General features: G+C 37.2%; 1 long non-coding RNA gene across 1 annotated transcript in view; it reads left to right on the forward strand.

Annotated features, from left to right (window-relative positions):
- Positions 1-15,123, forward strand: part of LOC140626683 (uncharacterized) — an 83,454-nt gene extending 68,331 nt beyond the window's left edge. The window contains exon 4 of the long non-coding RNA XR_012025729.1: positions 13,690-15,123. This is a non-coding gene — a long non-coding RNA (uncharacterized lncRNA). The remainder of the gene's footprint in view (positions 1-13,689) is intronic.
- The last annotated feature ends 7,929 nt before the right edge of the window (positions 15,124-23,052 follow it).

Below are 23,052 nucleotides of genomic sequence, written 5' to 3' on the forward strand. Positions count from 1 at the left end.
ATAAATAAAAACAACCTCTCTAGCATTTTCCTTCCATGTACTAGAAACAAGCACATAATCACATAATCCCAAATTGTGACATGGGATCATAAAAATAAACATAAGGAAATATAACTATTCAAAGTCTTTTCTGATAGAGCAACCAGAAACCCAATAAAAAATTGTACTTTTCTTTGATTATCTAAAGTAGATTGCACCAATCCTTTACCAAACTTTTGACCCTACCTAATGATGAAGATTCATTGCTTATTTTCTTATTTTTTCATCACTTATTTTCAATCTCACTGCACAGCACAATGCCTGCTGTATTTTGAGGCTCAAAAATATTTGAATGAATTAATATGCAAATATTGAAGTGTGGAACAACCAAGAACACAATCTTTCATATAGATCTGCGGAATGGAACTGAGAATACACAAATAAACTCTTAAATTTATGGTCAGTTGATTTTCAACAAAGTAAAAACAACCCGATAGCCATCAACTGGTGACTGGATAAACAAAATGTGGTCTCTCCAGGCAATGGAATATTATTTAGCGATGAAAAGGAATGAACTACTGATACATGTTACAACATGGATGAACCCAAAAAACATGCTAAGCAAAAAAAGCCCAAGACAAAGACCACTAAATGTATGATTCCATCTATATGAAATGTCCCCTCCAAAAGGCAACTCTAGCAGAAAGTAAATTAGCGGTTGCTTGGGACTCAGGGTAGGAATGGAGAATGTATGAAAATGGACATAGACAGTCTCTTGGAAATGATAGACATGTTCTAAATTGTACTGTGAAGACGGCTGCACAATTCTGTAAACTTACTAAAAATCATTTAATTGTCCATTGAGATGGGTAATTTATATTTAATAAACCTATTCAAACAAGTAAGAGACTATCTTCATAATGCTCACTCAAGTTTCACACATTCTCTGTAATTCAGATTCTGTCCTCATTCCATTAATGCAGCCACTATTGTTGTTGATGCTTATCCATCATGATTTGAATTTCTGTCTACCCATTTGTTTCAGAAATAACTAGTGAGCATCTAATATCTATCTACTAGGCCATGGTGAGCTGGATACGGGGGTTGCACCAATGAACCATACTCTTTAGGGAGCTTATATTCCAGCATGGAAAACAGGTCCCAAGTGAGCAGACACCGTGTCCCTGCTTATCTTGAAAGACAGGGTTCTGCTACGACCTTGCAATACGTCCTCTGAATGTTCCCATCCCCTTTCTGGCTCATTTTCTTTATCTGTGAAATGGGAGTTGTAATCTCTGATTTGCTTACCACATAGAGTTTTTGTTAGAGTCCAGTGAGAGGGGATGCCTGGGTGGCTCAGCGGTTGGGCATCTGCCTTCAGCTGGGGGCATAGTCCCTGGATCCCGGGATTGAGTCCAACATCGGGCTCCCCACAGGGAGCCTACTTCTCCCCCTGCCTATGTCTCTGCCTCTCTCTCTGTCTCTCATGATTAAATAAAATCTTTTTTAAAAATTGAAATTAAAAATAAATAAATAAATAAATAAATAAATAAATAAATAAATAGTCCAGTGAGAGGGATTTTGTGAAAATCCTAAAGTTGTAAGATATATTACAAATTTCAGGTCAAAATAAGGTCTGCATGTGTTCAAACGTAATGTTTCAACAAATCTAACTCCACTGACTGGGAAGAGTGATTTCCACCCAGCCCCCCAGGATGTGCTAATATTTCGTAATGGCACGAAAGATTGTATAACGGAATGTTTTATCGAAGCAGTCAAGGTTACCCTTCAAAGCAGTTATAGAATTATCTTCTCCTAACTAAATATAGTTAACCTTAACAAACAAAAGGACTTCCCGATGAGCCAAATGAAATGGCCTTTATATTTGAAGTAGTCACTTAGAAAATAATAAAGGAAGCAATTTGCTAAATTTGCAGTTTTTCCTTCGTAGAACTTGGAGTTTAAATTGCTTGCAGGGAAAGATCTTTTTACATGATACATATTTAGGTAAAGAAAAACATCTTTAAAAAATAAAAGATAAATGTTTTATTGGTGAGGGGAGATTTGTATAGCTTCTGGTCTATCTCTGGGGTCTGCTTAATCTTCTGGAGTTTAAAAATGATTGTCCTGGACACACCTTTTCTCTCTCTTGATTCCTTTATTTAACCTTTGAATTTAGTAAAAAGTTGTCTCATTTTTATTACAGTTATAAAGATTAAAGCTGACCTTTACATTTCCCTTTTTTAAATTCAAAACTGTGGTCACTTTTCCTTTTTAATATGAGACGGGTATATAAAATTGATCCACTTACAAATGATGTAGGAATTCGAGAGTCTCATGGAGGTTAGTCTCTATTAATTAGTTATAAGGTGCATTAATTACACTCTAAATGATAATTAGCCTTTTCTCTGATCTATTGCTGGTTTTCTCATTGGTTTCACACTTTCTGTAAATGGAAATTGAAGCTTGAAACCTTGCTTTAAAAACTAACTGTATTAGTACAATTCCTTACCTTGCTCAGGAGTTTTGAAAATGCTTGATGAGTTATGCAAATGTTTTATATAACTATAAGTTAATAACAGTATTATTATATATTCAGTTCTGTTGTTTGATGATTTCTCTCCAAACAGCTCCCTCACTGTGAAGCCCTTACCTTTGAGTCTGTGGTCATTATTCCTCCTTTGTCTCCTAACTTCTTTTCTTTTTTTTTTTTTTTTTTTCCTAACTTCTTTTCCTTGAAATTATCTCCACCTTCTCTCTTGCCTTTCTAATAACCGTCTTTGTCTAGACTCGTTTCTGGTTTGAAAATGTGAGTGTCCTCCATATTCCGTCCTTGGCTTTTCTCTGGGTTTTGTTGTTTCTTTTTCCCACCTATCTTTTCTCCTCCAGGGATATCTTTTATTTCCAGATAACATCTCTTAAATTATTTTATTTTATATGTAATCCATTCTCTTTATTTATCAGTTCACAAGGCTTTCTGGCATCACTGGTGTGTAGGTGGATCCCAAACCTATAGCCTACAATTCTGACTTCTCTTCAAACACTAATCTCATGCTTCCACCTGCTGCCCAGGAACACATTTGGGTATGTTCTGAGATGTTTGATCTAATATCACTTCCTCCCCAATCAAGGGCTTTCTTTTCATATTCTCACTTCTATTCTGCATCTTAATGTTGGTGCCCAAGAGTGAACTGGGCCCCCCCTCCTTTCCTTTACACTATTTCCAGTCCATCTCCCACTTCTGTGGGTTCAGCTGATAAATGCCACTTGCTGTATAGGCTAGAAAGACCTCATGTATCTTGAAAACCGTTATTAACATTTGCCTGGACTTCTCACCATCAGCTAATTGTCATCCCCTTTTATAAAATCCAAATTTCATAAACTGATATTTTAATCTCATTCATGAACGTGCTTCAATGAGCTTTCCATGCTTCTTTCCTATTATTTTTCTATGGTCCAGCCAAATGTCACTATGCACTTTAAAAGTCAGATGTGGGAGACAGAACGTAAAGACTGCTAACTCTGGGAAACGAACTAGGGGTGGTGGAAGGGGAGGAGGGCGGGGGGTGGGAGTGAATGGGTGACGGGCACTGGGGGTTATTCTGTATGTTAGTAAATTGAACACCAATAAAAAATAAATTAAAAAAAATAAATAAAAGTCAGATGTATCCCAAGGTCCACTTTTCTTTGTTTACCCACTTTACCTGTATCTTTAGTGTGCTCACCGCTCCTTTAATCTGTTGAAATACCATTCTTCAAGTTTCAACTCAAACTCCACCATCTCCATGAAGCGAATATTAGCTCCTCACATTCTGGATTCCTGCAGAAATTTATATATTTCCAATGGCTTTCATTACACATAGTCTGAAAGGATGGCTATGTATGTACATCGTCTCCCTCATTGCCTTTGGGCTGAGTCTCTCACCAGCTGGCTCAGTGCTTTGCACACAATAGGCACACAGTACACTACCGTTGAGTGACCAAGACTCTTACCATGTAATTGGGTCTCGATGTTGTGATTACCTTAAGGTTCAGTCACCAGGCCAACTTCAGGGCACCAGCCCACTGGATTTCCTGATCATCCCCTCCTAAAGATGAAACACCAAGTACTCAAGAATAGTGCTTAACATTTTCCTACACCATGTACATTGCAGAGAAGAAAAAAAAACAGCCCTCTAGGGAATTTTGAAATGTCCTTCAAGGATGTGAAATGAATATAGGTATCTCCCGGGTTTTTAAAATTGTCTTCTGATATATGAAAAATGCCCATGTGAATTAAAAATCCATCATTCAATGGGGACTAATGGGAGCAAGACCTGTGAAGGTAAAGCACCTCACAGAGCGCCATGTAAGGCTACAGGATCCTTCATGGCAAAATGCTACTCCACCTTAAGACCTGAAGCAAATAAACTTCAGCGAGAACACTTACAGAAAGACGTTCACCCATTATCTCTCCTCTGAACAGGGACAGGAAATATTTCAGGGTCTCTCTTTGGGTCCAGTGGTTTCATTTATCCTGAAGTGCTCATACATTTACTTGTTAAATATTGCTCCATTTTGGAATATTAAAAATAATATCATTTTTGACACTTGTACCTATTATGGAGGAGATCAGGTGTTATTTAAAAACTGCAGCAAGAAGGTAGACATGATACAACTCTGAGTAATGGAAAATACCACATGGAAACAATAATTATGCTACAATCTGATTTATTAAGGAAAAACTAGCAATTACTTAGGCAAGACTAAGGCAGTCGTTGGCTTCCAACTAAGAAAATATGGAATATGTTCAAATAATTGGACTTGAAATATTTTGAGTGCTTAGGATTGAATTTTCAAGTTCCTAGTCTTGCTTGTATAAATCTAGATATGAGGGCATAGGACATACCAACCTAAACTTTTGCACATGAAACTTCAAGTTGGCTATCACCTCCAAGACTTCTTGCTAACTGCTTTAACTCCTACCCCAACCTGATTCCTGAGGTATAACACTGATAATAGTAAATTCTTTATCTTGCATGTTTATTGATAGAAAATGATTTCCCATATACGTAAGGCAATTTGGTAGTTCTAGAGTACATGACTTAAATATGTTTATTACAGAATTTTCTCTTTTTTTTTAACAGTTTGTGATATGATTCATTCAATTAAAGGGTGCAATATAATACATTTTAGTGTATTCATGGATATACGCAACCATCACCACAGTCTATTGTAAAGTATTTTCATCACTTCAAATAGAATCCTACACCCTTTGGCCATCATTCCTCCACTCACTTCTCTTATGTCTTCCACCGCCCTAAGCAACCACTGATTTACTGTCTGTCTCTATAAATTTACCGATTCTGGACTTTTATATGAATGAAATCATAGTAAATATGATCTTTTGTGACTAGCTTGTTTCATTTAGCATAGTGTTTTCAAGGTTCCTCCATGTTGTAGCATGTGTCAGTACATTCACTCCTTTCTGTGGCTTAATAATATTCAGTTGTATGAATGGAATAGATTATTGATTTGTGTGAATGGACATTTGGATTATTTCCACCTTTTGGCTATTATGAATAGTATCCACCTAAACAGTCATGTACAAGTTTTCGTGTGGCTGTTTTCCTTTCTCTTGAGTATATACCCGGGGTAGAATTATCAGCTCATCTGGTGACCCTGTGTTTAATCATTTGAGGAATTACCAGACTGTTTTCCAAAGCAGCTGCACCATTTTACATTTGCTCAGTGATGTGTGAGGGTTATGGTTTCTGATCATTCTTTCTTTTCTTTTTAAGATTTTATTTATTTATTCATGAGATACAGAGGTAGAGGCAGAGAAGGAAGGAGGCTCTCCGAGCGGGGGGGCCCTGGGATCATGACCTGAGCTGAAGGCAGATGCCCAACCAACTCAGGTGCCCCTGCTCATTCTTACCAACACTTTTCATTGACTTTTTTTATTCTAGCCATCTCAGTGGGTGTGAAGTGATATTTCATTGTGATTTTGTTTTGTAGTTTTCTGATGCATAATGATGTTGAACTGTTTTTATTCATAACACTTGTGAAACCAAACATGTGAGGGTTTTTTCCTATACCAACCAATTTTCCAACTCTCCAGACACCAACTGCATTGACTACAAGTCAATTCAGCTCTGACACTATCTACCTAGAGTTATCACAGACCCCACATGATTAAAGTCTCAGTCCCATGAGACTGCTCCCACTTCAGACACCCAGTTGCAAGTCTCAGATTGTCACCCGTACCTCTGGTATACTGGCTATAAATCAGGGATTTCTAAAACTTCCTCTTCCATTTCAATAATTTTCGAGAAAGCACTCTACCTACTATTACCAGTTTATTATAAAGGATGTCATAAAGGATACAGCCAGATGAGGAGGTGCACAGGATGAGGTCTAGAATGGTCCCAATCACAAGAGCTTCTATCCTGTGGATTGGGGATAGGATGGATGTGTTTATCAACTATAAAGCTCCTTGATACCTGTTGTTTAGGCTTTTTAGAGATTTCATCAGTTGGTATGAATAATTATTAACTCTGTCTCCAGATTCTCACCCCTCCCTAGAGATTAGGGATGAGGCTGAAAGTTCTAAGCTTCTAGTCAAGGTCTGGTCTTTTTGATGACCAGCCTTCATCCTAAAGCTTCCTAAAAACCCAGTAAGATGTAAAACATTAGACACTCCAAAATTCCAAAGATTTCAGAAGTTCTTGTGCTGGGAATGGGGGACTAAGACCAAAAATATATATTTTATTATATCACAATATCTCTGATGTTGAGCATCTTTTCATGTGCTTATTGTCTGTTGGTATATATTCCTTGGAGAAATGTCCATCCAGATCCTTTGCCCATTTTTAAATTGGGTTCTATTTATTATTAGTTACAACTGCCCTTCTATATTCTATTTATCAGTCCATTAATGCATTTATGATTTGAAAACATTTTCTCCTTAGGGCACCTGGGGGGCTCAGTTGGTTAAGCATCTGCTTTTGGCTTAGGCCATGATCCCAGGGTCTTGGAATCGAATCCCACATTGGGCTCCTTGCTCACTGGGGAGCCTGCCTCTCCCTCTCCTTCTACCTGCCACTCCCCTTGCTTGTGCTCTCTCTGTGTCCAATAAATAAAATATTTTTTTTAAAAAAAGAAAATATTTTCTCCTATTCAGTCTTTTCAGTTTCTTGATGGTGCCCTTTGAAGATCAAAGCTTTTAACTTTGATGAAATCCAATATACCCATTTTTTCCTTTATTTTTCTTTTTTGCCCATAGTTTTGGGGTCATTTCTCAGAATCTTTTGACAAATCTAAAATAATTAAGATTTACCCCTATGTTTTCTTCTAAGAGTTTTATAAGTTTTGTTCTTATATTTAGGTCTTTGATCCATTTTGAGTTAGTTTATTATATAACATAAGGTAAGGGTCCAATTTCATTCTTTTGCATATGGCTATCCTGTTCTTAGCACTATTTGTTTTTTTAAATTTGAAGATCTCATTGACTTTGTTAAGAGATTCATGAATCAGGAAGCCTCCCATTTAGCAAGTAGAGGGGAATTCCTCATCACTATTTGTTGAAAAAACTATTTTCCCCCCTGCCACTGAATGGTCTTGGTACCCTTATTTAAAATCAGCTAATCGCAGATGTATGGGTTTATTTCTAGACTCTTGGCTTTATTTTATTTTATTTTATTTATTTTTATTTTTTTTATTTATTTATGATAGTCACAGAGAAAGAGAGAGAGAGAGAGGCAGAGGGAGAAGCAGGCTCCATGCACCGGGAGCCTGATGTGGGATTCGATCCCAGGTCTCCAGGATCGCGCCCTGGGCCAAAGACAGGCGCCAAACCGCTGCGCCACCCAGGGATCCCGACTCTTGGCTTTATTTTGTTAATCTCTACATCTATTCTTGTACCAGTACCACAGTCATGATTACTGTCGCTTTGGATTAAGTTTTGAAATCAAGGATTCTAAATCCTCCCACTTCGTTCTTTTTATTCAGAATAATTTGGGCTATTTTGAGGTCCTTAAACTTTCATATGAATTTTAGAATCAAGTTGTTAATTTCTTCAAAGAAGTCAGCTAAGATTTGAATAGGGATTGTGTTGAATCCCATAGATCAGTTTGTGTAATATGGCCATCTTAACAATGTTAAGACTTCTAACCCATGACACGGAATGTTTTTCCATTTACTTGATAACCTTTGTTTATTTTTAACAATGTTTCATAGTTCTCAGAGTACAAGTTAAGTTTTGCATTTCTTTTATTAAATTTATTCAAAAAATTTTAATATTTTTTCATGTATTTTTATTCATAAATTTTATTAAATTCTTTTTAAAGTTATTGTGAATTAAATTATTTTCTTAATTGTATTTTCAAATTGTTCATTGCAAGTGAACTAAAATAGAATTGACTTTTGTGTATTTCATTGTATTGTATCCTGAAACCTTTGTATCCTGAACTCATTTATTAGTTTTAATAGTTTTGTTTGTGTGTGTAGTTTACTTAGGATTTCCTATACTTAAGTGTACATTACCTGTGATAGAAATAGCTTTACTTCTTCTTTTCTAATCTGTATTTCTTTTGTTCTTTCTCTTGCCTAATTACCCTAGCTAAAGTATAATGTTAGCTATGGGTTTTTTTTGTTGTTGTTGATGTCTCTAGATTGTTGAATGTTTTTAACATGGAAAAGTGTAGGATTGTGCTAAATGCTTTTCTCCATCTATTGAGATGACTATGAGGTTTTGATTTTTATTCTATTGATAGGATGTTCTACATTAATTTATTTTCAGGTGTTAAACTGACCTTTTATCCCTGGAATAAATCTCACTTGGTTATGATGTATAATTCTTTTGATACATTGCTGGATACACTATATACTTTTAAATTGGTTTTATCCACCAAGTGAGTAAAAAAGTCCATTTGGCCATTTGCTGTATCAAAGGATAGATTCTTTATACATATTTGTAGCCAAACTAATTGATTGCTCTGTGTTTTGTAATTGGGTCTTGAGTCAAGCAAGTAACTCAAGTGTCATGTCTGATATCTTGAACACATTCATTAGAATTCCATATAGATAACATCAGACTCCAGTAGGCTGGAAAAGCCAACTCAGAAAGTTAGAAGGGGAGCAAAGTACGCATTGCCATTATTGGAGAGAAAATTTTCCTTCTACCCTTCTAGGTTCTTTGATTAGCTCTTATGTTGATTACCAAATTAACATAAACAGATAACAGTAGAAAGACAAATTTAATTATGTTAATACAGGCATCCCATAAGAAGAATATAAGATCCAAGGATAAGCCAGACAATTGAGGCTTATATACTATCTTGAGCTAAGAAATGGGATAGGGGCCTGGGACTTCAAAGGGGAGGAGGGTGATTCACAGGACCATATGAAGAGCAGATGTTTGGTAATTAGATGTTTGTCCTGACATACAGATAGGTCATTTAGATTAAAAAAAAAAAAAAAAAAAAAGTCATCTCTTGGTAATAGCTCTCTTTCTGGGCCAGGCCCCCTATCTAGATTCTTTTAAGTAGTTTAAGAGAGAATTAGAAGTTTGTCTTGAGTCTGCTGGGTCTTGATTGCTTCTAGCTCAAAACAGTCCACAAGCCAAAGTGGCACATTTTGAGAAAACTTATTCTAAACCCCTTTGTCATGTTCAGAAAACACAGCCCATTTAATGTGAATTGGATTGAAAGGGAGACAGAAATATAAAACAAATGTTAAGGAAGTAGACGATAGACGCCCTTCCCCGAGTTCCCGTGTTTTCTCTACAGGCCTTAGGCATAACACTCATCATACCTCACTGCTAATTTACTTGCCAGTCTCTATCATCAGGATGTCTGATTATCAAAAATGCTTGGCATACAGAAAGGGTGCAATAATTGCTTGTTGAACAAATGAATAATAAGTTGGCTAATCCATTTGGTGGGCAAAAGTTAGAGGCAGCATAGCTCTGACCAAATAAAGCAAAGCAGCTCTCAGAGAAAGAGGCAAAGATTTTCACAAAATATATTTTTTCTGATAGTAGCTCCTGTGATCAAATAATAGATTTTGACGTGTTTGGCTTTTTTTTTTTTTTTTTTTTTTTTGACGTGTTTGGCTTTAGCAGAGTGTGACTTACCCCCTCTGTCAGATTTCATAGCACAAACAAACAATGCCAAAGTCCAAAGTGCTATGCTCACCTGCTTTCCCCCTTTCATTTCTAGAAAAAAAAAAAAAAAAAAAAAAAAAAAAAACATTAATGAACTCCCATCTCCCCCTCAAAAAGCAGTTTTTCCAAGATTAAAACATATACATGCAGATCAAGGTTAAAGAAAGGATGTTAATACCTTCAATTAGTTAACTAGATTTTCCTAATTCTGAGACAACTTCAATTATAGCAGATTTCCCAGAATTAAAAAAAAATCTAGGTAAATATAAAAATTGATTGCACATTGGATCCTAATTTTGAGAACTTTAAAATATGCATCTTAAAAACCAAGAAATATAGTCTGTTTTCACTTTTCAGTTCATGGCATCCCATTAGAAAATCAAAGCAATTAAAATGTGTTTAATATATATTTTTCGCTATGTCATATCAGAAGACAATGAGGTACTTTAATGATAATACTGATGACCATAGTACTCTTTAAATCTCACTTGGATACTTGCCCAACAGGACTTAACTTGTGGGTAAATAGATGTCTGATTATATCTATGCAAACTCAGGCCATTTATTCTTGTCCCTCAGATAATAAGAGCTTCTCAGCTTTGGGTGGTTTCAAAGGAAAGCCTTTGGTCTTTTAAACACAACAACCAGCAGACAGAAATTAGAACAACAGCATTGACATTCCTGGGGGAAAGTCTCAGGAAAAAAATAGCATATGGCTTCAATGTGGTTTTTTTCCTGGCTAGAGTTCTTGGTTCTCAGTTCCATGGTTTCACAGTTGATGATTTCTCTTATTTAGGAAAATCAGTAGATGGGGAAAATGTTTATCTTGTAAGTATATTGCTCAGCTTAGGGAACGGAGACTCCCTCCGGCCTGGCAATACTATGTAAGATATTTTCAATTCACCCAATGACTTAATAGCTTAAAACGTAAGGTAGGAGACCCTGTGGGTTTAAGGTATCTGAAAGTCCAGTGAAATTTTCAGAAGTCTCTACTCTTATCCCCACACATTGGATGCAAGTGATGTTCTAGTTAATCTTCTTTAAGATCTTATTCACTTAATGGAAATGCTTAGCTGCATAATTGCTTTGAGCCTATTGCTATTCGAAATGGAAAATATAATAATCTAATGGTATTGTCTCTATAAGCGAATGAGAATTTCAGGAGTGGCTGTTGGTGCCACCCATGTGATCCAGAGAGGTTAATGCAGTTAAAGTTATTTCACAGTCCATTAAGGAGCTTACGGTGACCTCACGACCTTTGCGCCAACAACACGGAATCCATTATCATCACAATGGAGGAGCTGTGGGTTCGGCTGACTTGACAATGGGCCCGGGAAATCCCAAGTTAGTACTTAGTTTAAAAAAATGCACTTTTCTTTCTGCTTCTTGGGTATGGCTATTAATATGCCCTCCTATAATTTGTAACATTAACATTGCTGAAGGTACAGAAAAGGACATTGAAATGAAGATGTCAAAACTGCTGACTTAGTTCAGTGCATGATAATATTGGCTATGCATTGAAGTAGTAGATATCTAACAGGAAAATCAAGATGAAGAAAGTCAAGGAACTCCGTTAAATTAATGATAAATTATCACAGGTTGTGAAATTCACTTAGGCAAATAATAGCGTTTCTCTACTTTCAATGTTACGTTATGCAATTTAATATATGATTTAAAGAGAAACAAATGCTTTAACTTATCAATGAGAATGTCATGAGTATAATTAATTAAAACTACATTAAAATGTTTTCTCCATCAAAGTCCACATTTCGGAGACATGAGACTCACTGCATATTCTCAGGAACATCTCACTATAACAAATAATGCCATGCGATGGACATCAAACGTTTATCTTCCTTCTATATGCAATTTGGAAAAGACATCCCTGTCACTCACATTTAAAAACAGATGTAAGGCATGGGGTTAAAAAATAAAGATTTTTATCAAAATACTGGTTAATATGAAAGTGTTAATTAACATTTGTGTCCTCTAAAATGAACTTGACTGCACAACAGTCTCCTTTGGAGAAATAATAAGCATGGAATTTAAAATTAGATTTTGCAGTACTTTGTATTAATACAAAAGAAATGCTAGATCAAATAATCCCCATGCCAAAAAAAATTAAACAAGATTGTTTATAGATATAAAGGTTAAATTGTAAACATAGGCTATAAAAGCATCATTTTTATTCCCAGAACTCAGAGGAAGCATTTTAAAATAATTTAAGGAAAGCATTGAAAGGTATTTAAAGAATCCTGCAGTACATTTCAAAGATAGTTATTGCAGATGGTAGTTAACATATCTTACCTCATTTAAACACAATAAGGTTTCAGCACTTATTACAGCTCCAAATGCCTGTAATATAATCACACTAAAACGAAAGCCGAACTCTCGAGTTAATTTTCAGGAACACATCATCATGATGTCTTTTTATGGTTTGCTATCTGAGAAAATAATTGAAAAAAAAAAAAAAAGTATCACCTACCTCTGATGATTCAAAAGAAAATAACATGATCAAACAGTATTTCCTAAACATAGCTCTACTTGAAACCTATCTTATTTAATTATTAAAAGAACATGTTAAATTTAGTGTTTGAAACTGGTGTTAAAAATCTGCTTCGGAATATTCAGAACTAGAAGAAAAGTATCTGACAGTAATAGGTTTATGTCAACTTTGAATAAATGTAACTCAAAAATAATGCCATAGTAAGTATTTAATCATTGATTATTAAAGAAGTTTTACAGAAGCTCCTGTCACTAGGCATTAAAGCTACAGGGATGCTATTCTTACAAAAGGATTTAACAGTATTCAGCTTTGAGTTTTTATGTTATTTTTTAAATTCGTGAATATCAAAACCAAATAGGACCTTGTTTTAAAAAGTCATTGAATTTAATTCTGTAACTCATTATATAATTTACAAAGCAAAAATGGCTAGATAATACACTTTAATCATCTGCTCTAATTTATTAACCGGAAATGTTTTGCAAGACATTTGCAGTCATTGGAAGATGCAGTTTTACTCATGAAGTTCTAAGAGCTATGTTTTTATGTATTTATTTTTTCCTCAGCAAATATTTGTTTCAATGATTAATTTCATTTTCATGGTAATACATCTCCTGGTAAGCATGTTATTCCTTAAATGAGCCAGGACTCCAGACAAGAAGAGCACAGGATGAAAAATGGGCAAATAGAAAAGCAATCGCAATAAATGGATTAAGAGGAGTATATATTTTAAAGCGAAGAGATAATACAAAGCAATCGCAGGTCAGAATTTTACATGAACAAACCACGTCGAATTTCGACACAGTCCTAAGATAGGATATGTGATTCCCCACAGTTTGCAAAGTACAGTATTAAACAATCATTTTAGATACCTTAAGACATACAATGTACCTGACCAAAAATTGATGTAGTCATCAGGGTTAACTTTCTCATAGTGTTATTGATTATTAATATTATTATTATTATTATTATTATTAAATGGTCTCAGCAGAAATTGAAGAAGCACTGCTGTTCTCTTGAACTTTTCTTAGAGTAATACAGGTTCTGATGCTTCTTTTCCCAGCTTTGTTTGAAAGGAGGCCCCTCCATCAGGAAATCTGTCCCCCTTGGAGGGAAGAATTAATCCTGGAAAAGAAGAAGGAAAAAAAAAATCTCAAAACTCTGTCAAAATAGAACACAAGGCTCTGGGGGCAGGGATGTGAGGCAGGAGCTTATTTGCTATGGAAAGATGCCTCTATTTGACTCGAGAGGAAGTTATCGCTCAGAGAGGCTGGCATAGAGCGTGAACGTGTAAATGCTGCTCCAAAGTGAGTCTCAGACTTCAAGAGCCAAAAATAAACCGGTTCTTGGCTGAAAGACATAAGTGCAATTGTGAAATTGATACTCCTCCTTGGCCGGGTCCCAGACAATATGTTGCCTTTCGGGGGCTGATCAGCGTGATTGATGTGACCTGTGAAATCCAGGGGGGCGCTCCCCCTTCATCAGACCCTCCAGAGAAGCAGCTGCGACTAACAAGTGCTTCAAGCATCCTCCGTCCAGGTCCCCCTAGAAACCTGACAGCCCAGAAGGAGAAAAAGGTGGCAAAACAGCCACCAAGCAAACTCCACCCTGGAAAAGGACAGAAAAGAGAGAAAAAGACGAGCTATGGATTGGGACATAAGATGGCAGCAACTGAACAGTGTATTGCCTTTCAAAGAGAAATTCAGACTTCACTTTGAATGTCAAAACAAACTTGCTGAAGGCGGGCTGCTAAGTTGGTTCTTTTTTCTTTCCCCCCTAAAAATAGGGACTTTTCTGTTTCTCTCTAATGGGGATGATCCATGGCTCAGAGACTGCATCCCTGTTTTTCCATCTCCCTCTCCAGTTTCCATGTTTGCATCCTCTATCAGAGAGTTGTGATCATCTGCCCCCTAAATAACATGTGAAGATAAAGTCAGAGGGAGAAAAATGACTTAAATTCTTCCAGGGAACCAACGTTAAGCTTGCACACTCCCTGTGGGTGTCGGGGTGGTGGATTCTAACACCAGCCCCCTGATTCCTAATCATTAGCTTAGCACTTGTCCTGACTCTTCTCCACTGCTACCAGGGAAGGAAGAGGGCTATCGCCTTGGAGGTTTTGCATTTCCTAAGGCAAATGTTTCTAAACCTGTGACAGATTGGCACTGCTCCTTTTTTTTTTTTTTCCTACAGCCATCATAATGACTCAGATTGATTTTAGCTTAAAAGATCAACACCGGGGTATAATTCACTTTTTCAGGGTTTCTTTTAATGTGGAAAGTCTTCCAAATTGGTTAACCTTACCACACACTTTCCTGCATTGTTGTCCTATTTGCACATAATATCCTGGTGCCAGATTGTCAGCTAATTATGTCACAAGCAATCAGCTAACAAAGCATAGCCATTCTCGCCTGGAGAATGAGCCTTGTTTCAAAGCTACTCCAAGGGAAAGAAAAAAAAAAAGATAAATCCCTTTCATTAAAGAAATCTGGAGTGAGGGTTTTATTTAACTCTACTCGTTTCAGCACTGCTGTTGTAGGGATGTTGTATGGCGAGTTATTTCTTAAGCAGCTGCAAGTGCCCTGGAGCCTCATGGAGCCTGTGGTGTATCTCTACATACCTGGGAAGACAAGTGAGTATTTGGGAAACCTCTGTGATGTCAATCCGCAAAATGAAAACTAGTAAGTTATTTTCCTCCGAAAGACCTGTTTTTGGCTTAGTCTCATTGAATGATACCTCAGTTTTCTTCTGTAAAGATTAAATCTGGAGCAAGACTACAGCGACTTTTTAATTCTCTATTTTATTGGAGATGAGACTTAGCAAAGACAAGCAAACCAAGAGAAACCCCATGACCACGGACGGTAGGAGCCTTTGGGATAGGAGAAGCATGGAGTTGTTTCCATCTGGAAACATCTGGATGTTGTCAGTGGTAGGTGCCTACCGGAGAGCCCTATGGGGTATTGGCACTCAGGAGAGACTAGTTTCCCCTTTCCTGTAGGCAAACTAAAATTAGCTCTCAGTTTTGGAGCACATGCACATTGGGTGGTAGAGAGAGATAGTTAAGTGCTATGGCAATAAAGAGCCTGCTTGGATAAAAAAAAAAAAAATGTGCTAAGAATAAATGAGTTACATTGGTTACACTTCCTTTCATTCATCTATTAAGGCTTTCATGTTATTTATCACCTACTTAATATAATAATCATGATTTAATGATGACTATATCTTAAAATCCTACTGAGGAGCAAGAGCTAATACACAAGAAAAAGCTGCATGGAACATTACAACACACGATTAAGTGATACATTTTATGGCATAAATAATAAATGTAACAGGAATGCAGAAAATAGAAAACTTTGCTAATAGTCTCAGAGTTTGGGTTGTTTCTCTGAGTTGTGAAGGCAGAAAAAGCTTCTGGCTTCTTGGTTACTAGCAAACAGGAAAACGGTCTTGTAATGCTGATTATACTGATATTAGCTCTAACAATGAACATTTAAAATTCCAAATCCTGAAAAATTAGGATTAGGATCAAAACTAAAGTCTTAAATGGCTTGATCCCAGGGACTGAAGGTATTTTTCCTGCTCCTCCAATGGGTGCCACTTATTAGAGGTTCTCCCCTTAAGCTATTCTCATGGATTTCTTTAATTATATGGACTTGGATAGAAATATTTGCAAGGTGAGTCCTTTAAAAATGGCAAACTGCTAAGAGTATTAGTGAGATCTTCATTGAAGAGAGAGAGAGAGAGATGTGTTTGGAACATGCACAATGCTTTTTCAGTAAGATATTCTGGATTTTCATCAAGTGTAACCACAACAAACACCTTTATCCAAAGAGTTGTTCATTTATAATAGATGCTTCTGGGAAAATAAAAATATAGCTTGAGAAATGAGTTTGATATGCAGGAATCTTGCAGAAAAGGATGTGATTTCCCTGTTTCACAAATTGGGTCTAATTTGGCTCTGTGGCATCTTTGAAAGATCATATCTTGAAGGCGCAAATAGAAGAAACCAAAAACTAATTCACTGGCCCACGTAATACACTGACAATGATCAGAACTCGGTGTCAAGGTCTCTAACTGAATGGGATAACTAAAATTATAGATAATTCTTAGGAGAGTCACAGAAGCATAAAGGGGGTATTAAAATTAGACACATGGCAAAAACTTTAGAAATTTGGGTTTTCCAGCTTGGTGACATGAAAGCCAAGAAATGATTTGAGATTCATATTCTAGTATGTAAAAAGTTCTAAGAGATTACAGAGAATATGATCAGGTTGTTCCAGTTTCCACCAAGATGGGAGAAAGAGGGGGCAAGTCAAAAGTGAATGGACACAATTAGAAGTTAGAAATCCTGAAGACAGCCGGGTCAGGGAAAGATTTTGTTATACTGAAATTTGTGCCTAGAAAAGGTCTGAAAGTATTTTCTCCTGGAGATCTTGGAAAATAAAGTCAAAGGAAGAAATGACTAAAATGTCCCTTTCTGGGGGCACCTGGGTGGCTCAGTGGTTGAGCGTCTCCTTTTGGCGTGATCTGGGAGTCCTGGGATCGAGTCCCACATCCGGCTCCCCACAGGGAGCCTGCTTCTCCCTCTGCCTGTGTCTCTGCCTCTCTCTGTGTCTCTCATGAATAAATAGGTTAATACTTAAAATAAAAATAAAAATGTCCCTTTCTGGCTTTGAAAATAAGAATATTATGAAGTCAGTCTACATCCTTCCAGTGAAAGAATATCAACTGGAAAACGACAATTTGATTTTGTTAATTGAATAGTGAGTTCAGTTTAACATTTTTGTTTATAAATTGCACCCTCTGTGATACATTTTCCTCAGAGCCCCCGACACCTGTCCCACCAATTAAAATACTTGACAGAGTCATAAGGACACTAGACAGGCTTCTTTGGCCTTTTAGGTCTGGGGTGGGGACAGAGGAGCCTTGGGCAGGTCATCGTCTTCATGAAGCTTTGATATCTGGTAGGAAATTTAGAATTCGGAAGACATTAAAGTGGTGTAATTATTCCTATGTCAGCATCACTTTGGGGATTTTCTAGGCATTATAAAATTTTGTTCTTGCATTTGTTCTCTTTTGATAACAGAAAGGAGAGAAGCAAAGATTATCTAAAGTAGTGGTTTGTAACTGTATCCAGTTGGAGGCTGGAAACCTTTAATTAAAAAAAATTATCAAAGTTGTACAGTTTGCATATGGCAGCCTTTATCTTAGTGTCTCTTCATTTGGAAGTACTTGGAGAACAACACATGATTGCACATATACAATGAATACACTTTGAAATCAATTTTTTAGACTTTTAGTAATCACTGTATTTATACACACATGTTGAACAAGCGTTTACGTCTTCACCTTGGAGGCAATGGTTGGTGCTAATGGACTGGTGGAAACTCCTTGGGGTCCCACAAGGACTCCCTGTCCTTGGGTTAGGAATCCCTTCTAAAGAAAGTAACAATTGTCCCGTTAGGCATCTTTCCTTCCAGAATGCAACATCATCGTGAATGAATAAGGAAATCTGTTTCTAGGGTGAGCTCAAATTTGAAATACCTGTGATCAGAGAGGACTCAGAGCACAGAGAAAATATGCTATAAACATTGACAAATGTCATCGTTGCTTAACTTCAACCCATGTTAACCATTTAGGGAACATGGATTTCTTTAGCCACTAAAGTTAGAGATGAAGGAAACCAGCCTCTGAAGTCACCTAATTTATGTTTTTTCATGATGTCTTTTTTAAAAAGAGCACCTTCTACATCAACATTTAAAACGTCTTCCTCCCCTGTCAGGCAGGTCTATTAGGATGTGAGTAAATTTAATAAACACACAACTGTACTAAGTATGCATCACCTGATTTGCATGTCTGTGCAGGTACAAGTGCAGTCACTGTGGGCAAACTGCCGTCTGCTCTGGGTTTGTGTGGATCTGTGAGTGAGGCCCTCGGAAAAGGCATCTCTAGCAAAACTGCAAACTTAGGGCTGGAAGGGAGTTTCGGGAGCCATCTGGGCCATCCTCAGCCACACTACCTTTAGACCATCCCAGAGGGAAGCATTAGTCTGCTGGCGAAAAATCACTAGACAAGATTAAACCTCTAAAGAGAGTTAGAAATGAATGACACATGGATAGAGGGGGGGGGTATTCTCTTTCTGATAGGAGGGACCTGCACCATGATTTCATTCTGGAATACTCATTATCTTAAAAACTAGTTTGAAAGCCCTTTTGCAGCAGAATAAAATATCCAAATCAGTTAGCTGCTGTTTTTTCCTTTCAACTGCAGTAAATATTTGCATTACATATATCACGCAAGCTAGGATACCAAACAGGACCTCAATATTGGGAAGAGTCAGCAGGCCTGGGGGTTGTACGTGATGTGGATCCTCTACATTATTTGCACTAGACCCACTGAGATCATATCAGCTTTGGAAAAAAAAGGGGGGGCGCAACATCCTCTCAAAGTCAAATGTATAATTGAATTCTAAACTTTCTCTATTTCCATAGCTTGTGATGAAAGGTGAAATCTAACCAGAGAACTTTGTTTTCTTCATGTAAATGAATCAATGAATCACAACGTGGGGAATTTTTGTGTCCTTCTGTTTTTTTTTTTTTTTTTTTTCAACCTATTTAGCCTCTTGTATAAGAAAAAGAAAATCCTAGCACTGGATCTGAGTCTGTGGGTGACGGCAGGAGCTGTCTTCAAGCCTACGAGCAGTTTTGCAACGTCACTATACCGTAAAAGATATAAGATAAACATTTCTAATGTGAATCAGTTCAGTAAACCACATATGTAAATACATTTGCAATGATTGTACATTAATAGGAATGTTCACAGTCCCGTTAATGTGCATTCATTGGAAATGCTTTCTCAGTGAATATCCCATTTAATAGAGTCTCAATAGAGCCACGCTCTGAAAGATTTTGCATTCTGATGTGAGGGGAGATCCTTCAGTGGGTGCTACACACGCTGTCTGAGGCACAGTAGCTGAACGTGGCATATGTTGCCAAATTTCTATTTGTCCTTCACATGAAGTCCATATTGACTGCTTCAAAAACTCTTTGTATGAGCTATTATTTTCAAATTGTTTCCCAACTTATACTGCAATTGAAATTTGGACAGCTTTTCAATTGCTCTCACATTCCAATTGATTACCAATAGAGTTTTTCAGAATTAAGAATATCAGTCTATTCTCTTCCCCGGCATCGTGTTGACTCTGTGTGGCTTTCATTTAAATATTGTAGGACAGGGTGTGCCTGACTCTGTGTTAAGATAACGTACAAGGCGATCAATTAGATTTATTATCTCTTCTGTTGACTCGATGGTATGTATCACTGTGGAAAAAAAAAAAAAAAAAAAAAGCCAACAACCCCCAGACAAAATGTTGCCCTGGCTTCAAGGTCTCCTAGGATTAGTAGTATCTGAGCTTAGTTTCTGCTGCATCAGACAGGTCTCAAGGTTTGCCATGTACACATTAGGATGAGGCAGTTGTAATGATCAAGTGACTAACATGTTTTCTGAATAAATGCATTCTAACACTGTTAGGTTATCAGATCAAATCAATAAATATTTATTGAGTGATTACTATGTATAAGGCACTATGCTAGGCCTTGGAGAATGGGACAGGGAGTGCATCTTGAGCCTCATCTTAAATTCTCAAACTCTCAAATGTGAAATCAATAGGAAAGAGGGAAAGAATCATTGGAGTCATCCAAGGTGCTTTAAAAATCATTCTGTACCATGGTCAGTGGTCCTAGGATGGTTAATAGCAGCCACCATTTTCAGATAGGACGCTTCAGGGAGGGAGAGGTTAAATTCTCTTCTCAAGGTCACACAGCAATAGGGATGCAAACTCCCAAATGCAACTGTAAACAGTCATCTCCTGACTTTGTGTTAAACTCCCCTGGAACAGTCCTTGGTGTTGGGGGCTGGGAGGAAGCTTTACTTTGGCTAGGCTGAGATTATTAATTGACATTTAGGACAAAATTAATTCACATAAATTTGCTGGCATTTACTTATTTTTTTAAGATTTATTTATTTATTTATTCATGACAGACACACACAGAGAGAGAGAGGCAGAGACACAGGCAGAGGGAGAAGCAGGCTCCATGCAGGGAGCCCGACGTGGGACTCGATCCTGGGTCTCCAGGATCACACCCTGGGCCGAAGGCGGCACTAAACTGCTGGGCCACTGGGGCTGCCCTTTGCTGGTATTTAAATGAGCATAATACAACTGGGCTTCTATCAATACAGGATGCAAATGAGTCTAACCTCTCTGCTTTTTTATGACCAAACAGAAACAACATATTTCTATTTTTGATGACAAATGTTCCTCAACATTTTCTTGTGAAGATTTTCAAATATACAGAAAAATTGAAAGAATTTTACAGTGAGCATTACCAAATGATAAAACTGAAGCAATCTAGTAGTGAGTTTGATGTTTTTTGTTCAAGGGGAAACAATCTCTAAATTGGGGAAGTGCAGTGGAACACTCTTCTCTGGGGACTTTGGGCAAGAGTGAGTTTTACAGAGTGTTAGATGAGGCAATGCAGAAACAGGGCATGGTTGGCTAGGAAATTGGAGATTTCCTTATAAGGCCAGTGGGTCCTATTTTGTAGGGTAAGGTAAGCTAGCTAAAGCTAAGTGGAGGATTGCGATTGGCATATGTTAGGTTTCTATGACAAGCATTTCCTTTAAGCTTGGGCTGATTTAGGATTAGATTTGCTACGGGAGCCAGGCCACGGGGGTGGTCTCTCCTGGGTCGGTGCCTGTATATGAATCAACTTTATCAGCACCCGTACACTGATGTGGGTACCACCTCCATACTATCATTTGTGTTTACTTTCCTTGCTTCGTGACATATCTGAATCTGTTCTCCTGTTCATCCGTCAATCCGTTTTATTTATGAAATGTAAAGTAAATTGCAAGTATAACCTTTTGGAAACTATTTTCACTATAGGGCGGAGAGGCTCATAATAATAGCATCAGAAGAAGTAACTATAATTGGTATTCAAACAAATTTGTTCAAGATTCTTCTAAGTATTGACTAGCTCTCTATTGGTGTGGTTCTGCATTTATTAGTTGATCTGGCCCGGCAATAAGCACATGGCATTGAAAGGCAGACACAGAAACTCCATTTTATAAATTAGAAAACTGGCTTAGAGATAAAATGTCAAGCTCAAAGTCACGCAGGAGAGGGTATATCCAAGAACAAAAGACTTCTAGCTCCTGGCCCAGTGCTCTTCCTACTAGACCATGCCATCCATCCTCTTGTCAAGAACTTCAGGATAACTAGTGCTTAAAATATAAATACTTAAATAGCTGGGTATATGCCACAGCCTCCTATAATTTACAATTAACACCCATAATCTTTTTCCATTTGGTCTTTTTGTTAAACATGTCTCCAGACCTTTTGCTTAGAAGGAGCTTTAGGGCTAGGAAGTGTGACATGAGCTTCCCTGGTACTGGTGTCTTAGCCCTCCATGGCCAAATGCTTCTAGATATCCAATAACATCCTACAAGCCCTATTTGTGGTTTTCCAATGAAAATTTTACACGGAAAAAAAACGTGTTTATAATCCCATACATTCATCTTCACTTAACTCCATTTTGCCAATCCTGTTTTTGAAACGGTTTTGTGTTTGTACCAGAAAAATAACAATTCTTCTCATGAAAAACTTGAACAAAACATAGATGTTCAAAGAGCTTACTTTGGAATCCCACCTGCAGAAGAAAACTTTTCCATTTTGCAGTTTGATTTGTAATCTCTCAGTCTGAGATGATACTGCTTTGCAACTTGCTTTTTTCACTTAATAGTGTATCTATTCTGTGGTTTGTAAAGGCTTCAGAGTTTCCCATTCATGACTGTGTAGGGGTGGAAATATTTTTCCCTCCTTCCTTTCTAGGTTCTCTGGCTGGTTTAATGATTAAATTGACATAAGATAGATAAATGGGGAAAAATTGCATACAGATGGGAGTCCCAGAGACCCGCGACCCAAAGACACGTCGATTGTGGCTTATATGCCGTCCTGAGCTAAAGACAAGGTGGTCAGGATCAGGGGCTTCAAAGAGAAGGAAGACAACCCATAGGAAGAGGTGAAGAGCAGATATCTGGGAAACAAATGTTTGTCATGCCATGCAGGTAAGTCTTTCTGATATGAAACTTATCTTTCGTTTTAGCTTGCTTGTCTTGAAATTATCCATGTCCCCCAAATGGTGTCCTTGGGGTAGCATATTTTGATTCTGCTCAATTATATCATGACCTACTTACTTTCTTATGATGGATATTTAGTCTGTTTTTTTCTATTATTATAAGCAATGCCACATAGATGTTCTTGTCCTTACATTTTGGCTCTTACCTGCTGTGTTTACAGAGGACAGATCCCTAAAAGTGTGTAGTGGAAGGAGTGAGGAAGACTAACAATAAGCTCAAAATGGAGTCACTT

The sequence above is a fragment of the Canis lupus genome, chromosome 38 (genome assembly GCF_048164855.1).
Source record: "Canis lupus baileyi chromosome 38, mCanLup2.hap1, whole genome shotgun sequence".
In the NCBI taxonomy this organism is placed as follows: domain Eukaryota; kingdom Metazoa; phylum Chordata; class Mammalia; order Carnivora; family Canidae; genus Canis; species Canis lupus.